Source organism: Narcine bancroftii, chromosome 1 (assembly GCF_036971445.1).
Source record: "Narcine bancroftii isolate sNarBan1 chromosome 1, sNarBan1.hap1, whole genome shotgun sequence".
NCBI lineage: Eukaryota > Metazoa > Chordata > Chondrichthyes > Torpediniformes > Narcinidae > Narcine > Narcine bancroftii.
In genome coordinates, this window is record NC_091469.1 from 413371172 (window position 1) to 413384608 (window position 13437).

The 13437-nt window shown below is 40.2% G+C and overlaps 1 long non-coding RNA gene across 5 annotated transcripts in view; it reads right to left on the minus strand.

Annotated features, from left to right (window-relative positions):
• LOC138751552 (uncharacterized) overlaps nucleotides 1-13437 on the minus strand; it is a 190549-nt gene that overhangs the window by 74113 nt on the left and 102999 nt on the right. For all 5 annotated transcript variants that reach the window (XR_011350046.1, XR_011350048.1, XR_011350045.1 and 2 more), the window contains exons 2-3: nucleotides 11200-11292; nucleotides 4216-4324 (exon numbers count right to left, since the gene is read on the minus strand). This is a non-coding gene — a long non-coding RNA (uncharacterized lncRNA). The remainder of the gene's footprint in view (nucleotides 1-4215; nucleotides 4325-11199; nucleotides 11293-13437) is intronic.

The window sequence follows — 13437 nt, forward strand, 5'->3', positions numbered from 1 at the left end:
CAATGGGAGGCACAGAGTTGGGATAAATAGATATTTCTCTGTTTGACAATCAGTGGTGTGTGGAGGTCCATCCATAACTCTTCACGACACGCACATGATTTGGAGGAGGGGACTACATTCATGGTACTCAAGTTCTCGGCCTCTCTTTCTGCTGCTGTCTCAACCAAGTTTTTAGTGATCAGTCTAATACTGTTTTAGATGATTCAACTCTCCTGTGATAATTTGTAATGAGCTACTTAACCGGGTCTTGCCAGCGTTTACCTCATTTTCAACTTTATGATATTCACAAGAAAGCCAACGATTTAACAGCTGCACTTGTTAAAAGGACATGACATAATGCTGGCACACTGGATAACTGAAATAATTCATGTTAATGATGATTTGTAAAATATTCCTGAATCAAAGATTTAAATATCTAAGAATGCTAATGCTAATTTGAAATAAGATCTGACTGCAATTGTGCAGGAATAGCTCATTAAAAGATGTTCATCTCCTCTAACAGACGAGATTAAATAAACTGGTGTCAATTAATGGAGTTTTGTGTTTGTCAGTATTTTACAACCTTTCAATTATGTACTGTACTGAGTAAGGTCCTGCCATCTTATTGTGATTTATTTTGCCTGGGTGATAATAGAAATGTTAACAGTCCAAATATCTAACAACCTAATATATATGATCCAATTCTAATGTTCCAATCATTATAACAGACAATGAAATTTTTCATGATTGAATGATCTACTGATGATCAGGACCCAATAAATCCAGTGATCCTCTCTGCTACTCTTATGGTCCTGTGGATTGATCTCCAATCCATTTCACTGCAGCAACCATACCAGACTGTGGAGCAGTCAATAGAGCTCCTATGGAAGGTTGGCATAATGATGGGTGGTAGCCTTGCCCACTTCAGTCTTCTCAGGAAGTACTATTGCACCTTCCTGACAAGTGAGGAGATGTTGAGTGTCCACAATAGGTCACAAGTTAAGTGAACTCCAAGGAACTTGGTGCTCTCTCTACCAACTGTTGATGGGTAGTGGAGGGTGATCATTCCTGGTCCTCCTGAAGTTCATGATCATCTCCTTCATCTTGTCCACATTGAGACTCGGGTCGTTACTCTCGCATCATTTCATGAGATTTTCCATCTCTTCCCTGTAGTGCGACTCATCGTTAATGGTGATGAGGCCAACGACTGTTGTGTCACCTGCAAACCTGATTATTAACAATAAAACCTCAAATGTATGTCAGATAATTGAAATGGAAATCATTGAAGCCTATTTTATAATGATACGAATAAGTAAGATCGCCACTGGTAGAATATTGGGACAAGGATATTTCAGCAGGAAAACAAATCACAAATTGAATGAAAAAAACATCCGAAGCCCCTTCCTTGCCTTTCACAACTTCACGCACTGTAGACACATTACTCGAATGCACTGCCCCGCTAACCCCAACACACACATACTCACTCTTCCTTTACTTTTGAAAAAGGCACCATCTACCAACATCAGCAAATGCAGATTTGGGAATGTGGTGGGTCTCACACCTTCACCATGACCCTACTTATGCACCTTTTCTTCATACATGGTCAAGAACTTCCACCCAACCATACATGGTAGGTGAAAACCATGAGAATGAGCTTGTGGCACTTGATTTAACACTCCCAGCCTTCCAGTCAGACGTGGTCTCTATGCATTAAAGAAGGGACTTAGAAATGGAAACTCCAACATTAACGCAGGGAGAAAAGGCAGAGCTCCTCAGAGAGTGGTTACATTCTAGATGACTCAAATGAAGACTATGTTTGCGAAAGTGACAGCTGATGGAAACACACAATGAGATGATCACACATTATTATCTATCCAAAGCATAACACTGAAGGGACATGTGAGGGAGTAGTTCCCACCAGGTACAGTGCAATCCTTTCGAGCAAAAATGATGGTGGTTAGCTTTACTTCAGATCCTACAGCCTTATGTTATCAAGTAATCAGGTAACTAAAAGCTCTGTAATTTCAGATCGGAGATAGTTGCAGAGCAGCTCTGACTTCTGGGTTGCAAGGTCAGCTTCTAATTGGGCAAACTCAGGCATTTCCCATCATGGCTCAAATAGGCTTTGAAGTGTCACAACCCCAGAAACGGTTTAATGTTCGGAGTAACTAGTTCCAGGGAGCATGAATTCGCTGCCCATTCTTATGAGGAAAGCTTTCATTATCTCACCACTCTGCCACGTCCTTGACAGAGTCAGAGTCTTACAGCATGGAAACGGGCACTTTGGCCCACTGTCTCAGTGATATTGTCAGGTTGTACAAGGATTTTGGAGTACAATGTTTTTGGTGTTAATTGAATGTTTTCAAATGATGATCAAGTTGACATCAATTTGTTTTTCAAACTGACATTGCGGTATAGTGAAATAGGAACTGTGTGAAAGATAAAACAGAATTAAAGCTTCAGATCAATAGCATAACATAAAATTGATTCTCCTTTTTCACAGGTGAAATTTGCAGGTTTTATAATTTCTTATTAAGGAAGAGAGAGGAACAATATCTGCTGGTCAATGGATATGGCACGTTAATTTTCTTGTTAAAATGGTATTTAGGTGCAGATTTATTTTTATATTTGGCAGAAATGTTGATCAAAACTTCATACAATTCCATACCATGCACAGAGACATTGCCTATTTGCATTCATGCAAGGATACAATTGGAAACGCTACATGTTAGGTTCTTGCTTAAAATAACAAGTATTCAGTTAAGAACCATGCAATGCTATTTATCTTTGTGAATGCTTTTGGCAACAGTCGAAATGTATTCACATAAGTTGGAAGCCCTAGCATATCAGATCTTAGAAATGCTTTTTGAAAACTTGTCTGCTTTCCTTTTTGCAAAGTTATTTTGAGTTATACATCCTGCTTGTAACTACTAAATAAAAATCTCAGAAAATACACAATTCCAGAATAAATGAACTACATATTTAATATATTGGGTATAACTGCATTAATGTTATGTTAATGGACTAATAATTCAGAGCTTGGAATTTGAATTTATATAATTAATCAAATAATTTTTAATTATTCTCATGATAAAGGCCCTTTGACCCAACTTCATGATTCCTTCCTTGCCACGTAATAATACAAAAATGTAATATACATGAAATATATCAACTTTCGTCTGCCATTAGGTAAAGTGTCACCCCAAACAATAAAAGAGAAGCAAAAGAGAATCGTTTCCCCACCCCCCCAGAGATGCTGATGAATCATTGATTCACCTCCAGTGGTTCCACAGTCTCTTTAATCCTCCTGTTCAATCCATTGGCAACCTGAGCTCCAGATTCAAACTTCCAACATAGTCAGGAAGCTTTCGGCGCCTGGGACCCTTCGAAAGCCCTTCTTGCCCTCAGCACCATCTCAATTCCTGGTTCCAATTCCTGGTTCTCATGAGCCATTCTCCAGCGGCCTGCAGGCTGGCGTGAATTTTTCGACCACCAGTTGCTGGCAGCTCCCAACCTATGTGGGTCATTTAGCCGCTGAGCCCCTCGTTGGTCTACAGCTGTAGTCACTTTCCTGAAAGGTCAATTCTCAGGCTTCTCAATGGCAGGGGGAGAGGATGTTGCTCCATTTCTGGTTCTCTGCTCTGGCCCACTGCTCCTTGAGAGTTTGCAACCCCTCGTGGTCCACTGCTAAACTCAGGCGACACTATCTTGAGCATAAACCTCCATAGTTACAGGATGTTTTAAACAAAACACTGGCCCTTCTAACAGACTGTTTAAAGGCTACAGAGGCGTCGACGTCACAACCTGGCAGTAGCACCCTGCGGAGCAGCACTGTATCTCTGCTCTAGCCGTGCTGATATACTTATGTTTGTCCATGCCGACCAAGCTAGTCCTATTTGTCTGCATTCAGGTCATATCCATCCATGCACCTTCCTAAATGTCCTTTGAATGTTATAATTTTTCCTGCTTCTATCGCTTCCTCTTGCAGCTTGTTCCATACGCCCATCACCCTCTGTGTAAAGAAGGTACCCCTCAGTTCCTTTTAAATCTTTACGGTAAAGAGAAAACTAACACTAGTAATGATGTTGATGAAAAAAAAATACCTGATTATGCATAACTAATATACTGCATAGGAGGAAATCAGCTGACCTGACCAAGTGCAATTCGTAACAGCCCTCTGAAATAAATGCTTTCACAAGCCATTTGTTTGAACATTACAAATCACTATTAGAATACCTCCTGTCACATGGCTGGAGCAGTTCCAGAAAGAAGCTCATCCTCACTAGTATCTCAAGGGTAATTCATGGCAGACAATGCATATTGACCTTCCCAATGTTCTCCGCACCTGGTGAATGAAGAAAAAAGAATTGAAAATAAAGGCTTTGAAAAATCAAATCTATACAATGTCCTTCCCTTCATCCCTCTCCCCCACCCCTTTGACAGTTGCACACATTTGGTAATTCCTCACTGATGGCTATTTTAATAAGTGAGTTGTGTGGTCCTGGCTCATTTAAGAAGTATGAGGGCAAAGGTCTTGGCAGGCTTGCAGGAAATTAAGGTAGACAAATTCCCTGGGCCTGAAAAACTGCATCATCGTAACTTGTGGGAAGGTGGGGAAGAAATTGGGTTAAGGTTAGGGATAGGCAGAGGCCCTTCCTGAGAGATGGCATCTTTGACCTCAGGTGAAGTTCCAGAAGACTGGAGCGTGGTTAAAGTTGTGTTGTTATTTAAAAAGGGCAGCAAAGACAAGCCTAGGAACTTCAGACCAGTGAGCTTGATACTAGTGGTCAGGAAGGTGCAGGAGGTGATTCTGAGGGACATGATCTACTAGCATTTGGATAGAGTAGAACTGATTGAAGATAGGCAGTATGGATTTGTGTGTGGGAGATTGTGTCTCACAAATCTGATTGGGTATTTTGAAGAGGTGAAGAGGATTGATGAGGACAGGACAATGTATTAAATTACTTTAGCAAAGTCTTTGACAAGGTCCTGTGTGGCAACTTAGTCTGGGAGGTTAGATCATTTGGGATCAAGGGGAGCTGGCCCAATGAATTCAAAACTGGCTGAGTGGAAGGAATCATAGAGTAGACATGGAGGGAAGCTTTTCTGGTTGGGGGCCTGTGACCAGTGATGTGCCACAGGGATCCACTGGTATTCGTTGTCTACATTAACAATTTAACAGGATTAGTAAATTTGCAGATGACACCACAATTGGTGGTACAATGGACAATGAGGAATGATATCTAAATTTACAAGAGGACATATACCAGGGGTGGCCAATCTTGCTAAACATAAGAGCCACATCCGATAAACTTCAGATGTTGAGAGCCGCAATATTCAAGCGATCACAAACCATGCTCATTAAAATTAGCATTGTGAGCAACAGCTTGTACAATTCCTGTCTCAGCTAACATATCATATATGTCATTGTATAGGATGACCCTGGAACTTCCACCTATAATGTTGGTTTTAGCGATACTTTTTGAATAAGATGAACCCCCCAAATCTGGCACTAACTGCTGAACAGTGCATGTTGTTAAAAGCAAACCACAATGATTTAATAACAAATGATCATTTAAAGGTTTAAATTTTATTTGGATATTTTAAAATAAACTACTGTTGGCTCCTGTAACAGGCCATTTCAAGCCTCTACAGAGTCAACCACAGTCAGGCCAAATGGATGGACCCCACGGAGGAATGTTGAGACTTCACAAATAATTAACAGGGCATGGACGAGGTTGCATCAGAGCCAGCAGGATGATGATGGCATCGTCAAGGTAAGAATTTTATACCCATTGTCTGGAATGAACCGATTTTAAGGTGAAAATTTAAAATTTTGCAGATCATCCTATACAACGGCATATACGGTATTGCCAGGAGCTGCATGTCAAAGAGCCGCATGCGGCCTCGCGAGCCGCGGTTTGGGCACCCCTGACCTAAATCAATTGTGTAGGTGGGCCAATGAGTGGCAAATGGAATTTAACTCTGAGAAGTGTGAGTTGTTGTACTTTAGTAAGTCAAATGAGGGCATAGGGAATGGTAAGAGCATGGGGAGTGTTGTAGAACAGAGAGATCTAGAGATACAGGAGCATTGTTGCTATAAGTGGCAACTCAGAGGGACAAAATGACCATGCTTATCTTTATTGGGAAGGGTACTGAGTACAAAAGTCAGGACTTCATTATTCAGCTGTAAGAGGCATTGGTGAGACCATACTTAGATACAGTTCTGGCCTGAGCCCTTAACATTGGTTATATACTGTATTTTTACATCCTTTGGACATTGTGACACCTGCTGAGTTCCACCAGCATTATTTTATTCCCTGGAGTGTAAAATGCTAAGGAGTGATTTTATTGAGGTTTATAAAATCATGAAGGGTATAGATAAAATCATGCTCAGTTTTATTTCCCAGGGTAGATTATTCTAGAAATCGAGAGCATAGGTTTAAAGTGAGGGAGTGGGAAAGGTTTAAGAGGAACCTGAAAGGTAACAGTGCAGTCCACATCTGGAATAAGCTGCTAGAGGAACCTACCGGAGCAGCTGAGATTCTGACACTCAAAAGACATTTGGACAGATTTATGGATGGGAAGGGTTTAGAAAGATATACCAAATGTAGGCAAATGGGACGAGCCCAGAATTCCAAGACGGTCAGCACAGATGAGTTCATTTGTCAGCACAAATGAGATGACTCATGGATTTTCCTCAGATTATGTAAACACGCAAGACTGTTCTTGCTGATTACAATCCTAAAACATCCCTTTTCTGCATGTGTGTGAGAAAGGGATTAGGATCTGGAATTCTAAGCAACATAATTCCACCCAACTCCTGCCTTGATACATTCCCACCTTTTTATTGCCCCAGCAGCAATTCCAATACTGTAACTCACCCTTCAACAGGGAACTTGTTCCTGTTTACCAAATCTGCATTCATTACTGTAATTGCGTTATTGTTGTTCATTGTGTGATGGATTATATCATATTTTATATCATATGTTTGAAAGGAGATAAATTGTGGGGGTTTTTTAGTGTAGGTCACAAACAAACACAAACACTTCACAAAACAGATCTTATGTACAATGCAAGAGCTCTGCTCAAACTAGACACTCCGGGCCCAGTGCCTTTGTAAAGAAAATGGAAACTGCTTTGCTGAAGGACTTCACAGGTAGGTATTAATTGGACATGCTGTGGAGTAATGGATTATTGTTTTGAAAGCAACAAATGAACGGTTCCGCAATCTGTCAGGATGAAGTATGCTGTTCTAAGGTCATGTGGTTGTGCAAACAGAGAGAAGGAGTGAGAGAGTGAGAGAGAAAGAAAAAAAGAGAGGGAGCAAGAGAGAGAAAGAGAGAGAGAGAGAGAGAACTAGTTTCTGCAGCATGACAAGGAGCAGTTTGTTAAAAAAATATTTTGAAGACTGTTTCTGAGTTCTGAGTTCAGCATGTTCAAAATCCTTGTGGTTCATACAAAAGGAAATGGCTGGCTAGAGTGTTTCACCTGAAATAAGGGAAACAAAAAGTGGTGACCTGCAGAAGAAGAGGTTATCATTTGGTAAACCCTGACGGAGCAAGTTTCTTCGGCAAGACACTGAAGTGGCTGATTGGAGAGAATCAGTTTGTGTGTATCCAACAAGCAACAAATCTCTCTCTGAAACCAACAAGAACCTTCCTGAGAGGTAACCAATTACTTTTAAACACCAGAGCTTGGTGAAAATTCATAAATGTTAAATTCTGTGCACAGTATAACAATTCCTCCCGCAAGTTGTCCTCTGTTGACCTTTTCCTACATTTACTCTCTCAAAGAAGAATGAGGAGAATGGAAATCAAACTGTGGTTAGCTGAAACTGGAAGTCACCATGCCACCCAAAGTCCTCCAGTCCCTATACACTTCAGGCTATGTGATTAGTTCTCTCAAGATGAAACAGCTTTTTCCATTCTATTTCAAATCAATCACCAGGAAACTAACAAAATATCACTTTTAGCACAACTGAAGGGAGATGGGGAGCATTTCTTTCTATAGTCCACTAGATTCTCCTTCAAAATGCAGCAATAACACTCATTAATGTCCAATTCAGCAGATGTCAACTCTGTATTACATGGTGATCAATGTTATAATATGTTACCTGTACATGTTTCTGGAGTGCAAGGATATCACACATGCTTATTGCCACTACCAAGTCTTCGCAGTGAAGACTTTTTCCCTTCCTGATTTGGAGCATTTAATCCTGCTGTTCCCGTTCCCCCCTTTTGTTACCACAGTTTTACATACACTTTAGGGATTGTGTGCCCTAAAATTGGAAATATTTATGAAAATTATGAGGCCATATTCATGCAAGATTTACAAATGCTCAGCAATGTTATTCTTAGATTCAAAACTTTGAGCCTATCTTGCAGAAGAACCAAAACAAAACTAGCAATCCTTCATATTGGATGGGTATATGGATGGGAAGGGAATGGAAGGTTATGGACACGGTGCAGGTAGGTGGGACTAGAGGAGAGTACTTAGTTCAGTGTGGACTAGACGGGCTAAAATAGCCTGTTTCCGTGTTGTAATTGTTCTATGTGATATATTTGTGCAACAACTGTACAATATAATTGCAGATATAATATATGGCTACTCAATATTATTGGCAATCTTATTATGCTGGAGATTTCAAAGTTAAATCAAAATAATTTATCATTCAATTACAAAAAAAGGAAATTCCATTCTGTCAAAATACAATTTTAAAGCACAATATTTCAGTTTGTGAAGGGTGGAGCCCTCATTATTCTGAAGCAGTTGTGTTGTGGTTTTATAGACTTCAAAACACAAAAGAAAAACTCTTCCATTCATACAAAATGCAAAAGGATCAATTATACAGTATAATTATATGATTATTTATTCATAATTCTTCCACTAACAGCTTAAATGCTTTTCACTGGTGATTATGACAGGAGACAGGGTGTATATGGCAGCTTTATGGAAAGTTAAAACAGTGATTAGAAAGAAGAGAAAAATGAAATAATTATAAATACAAACATTCTGGATAGATTGGTTTAGAACTCTTAAAACAAAATCATTCTAGAAGTTTAACTGATTAATTTATTTTTCCCAATGTTGTTGCAACATTACTTTGTGCATATTCCGACTAGTATCTAGCTGGAATTTCCAATGACAGCAATCTAATAGGATATTTTTCTCTGTTTTTATATGTACTGTTAATTTGATCATCTTTTAAGTATATTCTTCCTTTAGCTTTTATTTCTATGGGTTATAACCATTTCTAATTTTCTGGCTTTCCAAAGCACTGAAGCTGTCATTGATAAAGGGCTCAAGCCCGAAACATTGGTGATGTATCTTTACCTTTGCTACATAAAGGCACTGTTTGACCTTTTGAGTTTCTCCAGCATTTGTGTGTTTTTTTCACTTAACCATGGTGTCAACAGAATCCTGTGTTTTACCCCAGGCAAAAGTCCTCTTTTGCAATCACTCAAGCATTGATGACAGCCCTGTTCTATTAGTCAATGACGTCTGCGTTATAATTTTCCTAATTGAAAGAACAAGAATCAGTTCATGACTCCACTCTGCTCACATGTTCCCTTACTTCTGCTGCATATAGAGTAACATACAAAAATAAACTAAAAAGGCTTCCGGGTGGTTACGTAGGTTAAGACATCACTTGGTGTGGCATTAAGCTTTGATCTCTTTTCTGTGCTGAGGTAGCTTGTCTTCAGAGGAGAAGGAAATGAACTCATCTTCTATGTGTGGGGGAGGGAAAGAGTTACTTTTGAGTGTCAGTAGTAACTAATTTTCTCTGAATCAGACATAACTATCCACACAATCCAAAGATTAATTTGAATTTGGCATTGGAATAACACGAATTACAATGAACTTTGTTCTGTCCTTTGCCTGAATAGTTTTAAAGTTACCATATTCTTTATCATTTAGACATACAGCACAGTAATAGGTCATTTCAGCCCACAAACCCGTACCATCCAAATTTACACCCAATTAACCTACAACCCATGGTACATTTCAAATGGTGGAGGAAACCGGAGCCCCTGGGGAAAACCCACGTAAATACAGGGAGAACGTACCAACTTCTTACAGACAGCACAGCATTCAAACCCTGGTCCCAATCACTGGCGCTTGAACAGTGTTGTGCTAACAACTATACTAACCATGCCATCATTATTGAACAGTGATCATGATTTTCAGACCTGGTGATTTTTTTTTCCTCTCTGTTTAAATACTTATAACTTCTGGTAATTCTGCTTTTAATTCAAGTTTACCACCTGCACCTCCAAAGGTTAGACGGCTTTTATAGGTCAAGATGTCTTTCTTAACACAAGACATGTAAGGTGTCGACCAAATAAACCTCCTCACTGCTCATCTACTGGTCAGCAAAGTTCTTTGTACTTTCCACAGCACTTCAAAAGGAGCCAAATTCAACTCAAGTATGAAACAGGGCAATTTATAGAGTTCTAAAACCATCAGGATAGGAAAGGAATTGTGGAAAATCCTACCTCGAGAATGGCATAATTCTTTAGTGAAGAAAATAAGCAAGCTGGTTCTCCAGAAAATTCAAATAGGTGTCTATATTTAAATTAAGCTGTTTTATATACGAGAGTTCTTCAATCCCTCACATCAAGTGAGACCTTGAACCATTTTGGTCAGGTCTGTATGCAGATCCGTTCATACAAGGCAGATAGAAAGATGGTGACAATTAGCCCCATCTCCAAAACTGCACTAAAAGCTTTGACAATGGCTGCTTATGTCACCCACTGACACCCACATACCAGCTAAGCCAGGGGTCAAGTCTGTTAAGACACAAAGATTTTGAATAGACATAGTAAAAAAAAAATTCAAAACAAATCACATAAGATTCAAGGCATTAACACACTGAAAATAGTTTCATAATTTTGGGGTAAACACCTCAAAACAACAGAATGTAAATGCACAAATAATCTCAAATTAACATATATACTCATGTAATCATCAATGGCGTATAAAAGTCGACCCCCCCCCCCCCATTTATGCCTCCGACTGCCCGCCCATCCAAGCTCTGATGCCCCAACAGCAGATCCTCACCCCAGCCACCCACCGGAGCTCATGATGACCCAGTTGCCCACCATCCAAATGCCCGACCATGGATCCTCGCTTCAGCTACCCGCCCATTCGAATTCCTGACCACCAATCCTCATCCTGACTGCCCGCCGAGCCAAGTTCCTGGATGCGGATACTCACCTGTCCGCCCATCTGAAATCCTCGATTTCCCAGCCACCCATCCATCCAAAGGCTGGCAGAGTTCAGTCTTGAAACATTCACATGAAATTACCACTGAAAACAGATAAAAAGTATGTGACTTGCTTGCAGAATCTGGATCTCTATTAATTTAAAATACAAAATAATACAAGTAATTCTCAGTTTTATATATGAAGATATTCAGACCAAATTATCATTTGTTAAACAAACCTAAAAGTTCAGTTGTTAAGAAACTCCTACCAATATTTAATAAAGTTTGGGTGGTGGAATAAGAGTCCAGATTTTGCATGAGAGAAGATAGGGGCTTGGTTATCATTACAACAGATTAAATCAGACAACAAATTTCAGAAACCACACGTGATGCTAAATTGGGATGCAGCTATCAGTTTTTCCATGTTCCTTAGTAAACTGTATTTCACTGAGGGGCAGGCCATTTAGTTTGCAGATGATACAAAGCTTGGAGGTGCTGTGGATAGACCAGAAAGTTGTTTTTGGTTACAACAGGAAATAGGGTGCAAAGTTAAGTGAAAAAGTAGCAGATAGAGTTTAATCCAGATACCTGCATGAAGTGATGCATTTTGGAAGGTTGAACTTGAAGATGGAGTACGTGATTAATGGCAGAATTCTTAATGGCGTGGAGTCTGGATAGAATGAATGCTCAGTCTCTTTTCCCAGGTTGCCTATTCTAGAACTAGAGGGCATTGAGAAGGGAAAGAATTGAGAGCAACTTGAAGAGAACAACTGAGAGGGTAGTCCATATTTGGAATGAGTTGCCAGAGGAAGCTATAAAAACGGGTACAATAATGATGTTCAAAAGACGTAGAATTGAAAGGGTTTGGCAGGAAAGGGATCAAATGCAGGCACATGGGACTAGCTCAGAATGACAGTTGGGTTGGTATGGATGAGTTGGCCTAAAGCCCCTCTACTATACTCTATGATTATTGTTAATAGGCAAATTCCATGGTAATTACCATGATTTGGCTTTACAAAGATGTATTTTTAATTTCTTTGCTTTTGATTGTTTTAAAATAAATTTATTCTAACTAATTGTAATAAACTATGATCCAAAATTTTATTTTCTGTATGATATAATAAAAGTTTAACAAAATTAATATGTATTAAATCACTCTGAAATTTATAATTCTTATGAAACATTAGACAGCATCTAAAGAGGAAATCAAAATCTGCAAAGAAAATAGTATTGTCATACAGTAGATTGTGAAAATAATTCCTTTATTTATTCACTCAAGGGATGTGGGTTTTGCAGGTTGACCCAGCATGTAACTACCCATCCCTAATCACCCATAAGATGTTGGTACCCTATTATAAATAGGCCCTTTCATAAAGCAAAAAAAAATTGAATGTAAAGGTGGAGATTTTTCCACCCTCACGTCTGAAAACTTGCCTTCATGAATGCTCCCTGACCCACTCCAAGACACCAACTCCAATCCCTCACCGAAGTAGTGTCATTGGTGGAGCTGAGTGCTTTGCCATGCATCATGAATGTACTGCCGCTGCAAGTGGCTGGCTAGGGGCAGGCTGATGATGTCACGGTGATGCCGTCAGCCTACCACCCATCTCACTTTTTTCTCTCCCACACACTCACCCCTTTTACTCCATGACCCTCTCAGGGCAGGGGTGGCCAGCAGGGGCCATCAGAGCAGGAGCAGCTGGGAGAGGCTGTCAAGGCAAGGGCGATCAACAAGGAATGTCAGGGCAGGGGAGGCTGGCAAGGGCCATCAGGGCAGCAGGGGCCGGGCCATCGGGGGTTGGCCATGGTGGGCTGTGACAGCCCCTCCGGCTCTCTGGCCTCTGAAACTTCATCACTCATTGGTGCCAGCGGCTCAATACACAGCAGAGCAATGGCCATCTACACTACCCATCATCCCCCAACCAGCTGGAACCATTCTGGGAAATGCAGAGCGAATCCAGCTGTGTGGGGGATGACAGGTAATGAATTTGGCAATTGCTCGGCGTGTATGTATGGCATTATGTCACCAATCCTCCTGATCATCGCATCATTGTCCCAGCCGCCTCCAGGCTAAAAGGGGACGTCGAAGCAGGCTTTTAGCTGGCCTCCATGTGGAGGCCTACTATGAAAAGGCCGAATGACATCTTCTGTTGAATTTGCCAGAGTACCAAAAGTAGGCCAATTTAGCATTTTCTATTTCTATTTCTGAAATGATAGTCAATGAACTTTAAAGTCATAACTCAACTTCA